The 1,768-nt window shown below is 38.0% G+C and overlaps 1 non-coding gene across 1 annotated transcript; it reads right to left on the bottom strand.

Moving 5' to 3' along the window:
• Positions 1–685: 685 nt before the first annotated feature.
• On the bottom strand, positions 686–791 carry LOC121208026 (small nucleolar RNA R71). Its single transcript, XR_005903062.1, has one exon. It is a non-coding gene; the product is annotated as a small nucleolar RNA R71 (small nucleolar RNA).
• Positions 792–1,768: the final 977 nt, after the last annotated feature.

Genomic DNA, 1,768 nt, shown 5'->3' with positions numbered 1-1,768 from the left:
AAAATATTAGGAACACTTAATTTTTATTACTTTAACCATTTATTTTTTCTTGCAATTTAATTATTACTAATTAATTTACATTTTCTTTCCCTTGGCAGGTTTTCCTAGTTTATGACTAGAAGAAACCCGTCAGGACCATTACTTTTTGACGAAGAAATCGATCGCATAGTTCGTAGAAACCAAAGAGAAATAAGGCGAAGCTTAAGATACACAGAGAACGAACAAGAAGACGATACTCAACCTCCAATAGAAGAGATTGCTGAAAACCAAGGCAATCAGCTACCTCCTGCAATTGCGGCTAATCAAAATCCTGCTCCACGCACTATGTATGACTATGCTAAACCTTCTTTAACAGGAATTGAATCTAGTATAGTTAGACCTACTATTGCTGCAAATAATTTCGAACTGAAACCTAACATAATTCAGATGATACAGCAGTTTGTTCAGTTTGATGGTTTGCAGGATGAGGATCCCAACACTCACTTGGCGAATTTTCTAGAGTTTTGCGACACTTTCAAAATTAATGGCGTTTCTGATGATGCCATTCACCTTCGGTTGTTCCCTTTTTCATTGAGAAACAAAGCTAAACAGTGGTTGAACTCGTTACCACGAGGGTCTATCACTACTTGGGAACAAATGACAGAAAATTTTTTACTAAAATATTTTCTACCGGCTAAAATGGCTAAATTACATAATGATATCTCTTCTTTTGTACAGATGGATTTAGAAACACTTTACGATGCATGGGAGAGATACAAGAACTTATAGAGAAGGTGCCCTCACCATGGGTTACCGCTTTGGCTTCAAGTACAAACATTCCATAATGGTTTGAATCCCTCGACTCGGCAAATGGTTGACGCAGCTGCTGGCGGAACCATCAACAACAAAACACCTGAAGAGGCTTATGAATTCATTGAAGAAATGTCACTGAATTACTATTAGTGGCAAGTCATGAGGACTAAGCTAACAAAAACAGCCGGTGTTTATAACGTCGACTCAGTTACTATGTTGTCAAATCAGGTAGAATTTCTCAATAAAAATATTGATGGTTTACTTGGTTCTACGCAGGTACATCCAGTAATGAGGTGTGACTCAAGTGGAGGAGGTGTTCATACAGAATATCAATCATTCAATCCTACAACCAAAGAGGAACAAGTCAACTATATGGGTAACAACAACTTTTGATCTCAAAATAACCCATACAGTAATACTTATAATGCAGGTTGGAGGAACCACCCAAATTTCTTCTGGGGTGGTCAAGGGAATCAAAAGCCACAACATCCTCTAGGCTACCAACAACCACCCTACCAAAAGGAAAAGAAGCCAAATCTTGAAGAGATGCTCTCAAAGTTCATATCAGTGTCAGAAACCCGTTTTCAGAACACTGAGACAGCACTTAAGAATCAACAAGCATCGATCCAAGGACTCGAAACTCAGATAAGCCAGCTTTCCAAACTAATCTCGGAAAGACCACTAGGAAATTTACTTAGTAATACCAAATCAAGAGAGCATGTCAAAGCAGTTACACTAAGGAGTGGGAAAGTGTTAGCAGAATCTGAAAAGAAGTTAGCACAAGAAGCCATGGAAAGTGAAAGGAGGGATGAAAAACCCAAAAATAGTAACAAACCAGTGCCAGAGGAATATACACCACCGTTTCCATATCCAGCAAAATTAAAAAAAGATCGCATTGATGCACAATTTGGTAAGTTTCTTGAACTTTTTAAGCAATTACATATCAACTTACCTTTTGTTGAAGCCATCTCGCAGA

Source organism: Gossypium hirsutum, chromosome A01 (assembly GCF_007990345.1).
Source record: "Gossypium hirsutum isolate 1008001.06 chromosome A01, Gossypium_hirsutum_v2.1, whole genome shotgun sequence".
NCBI classification, from domain to species: Eukaryota; Viridiplantae; Streptophyta; class Magnoliopsida; order Malvales; family Malvaceae; genus Gossypium; species Gossypium hirsutum.
Note: the sequence above shows the minus strand (reverse complement) of the source record. Positions and strands in the feature narration are given on the sequence as shown.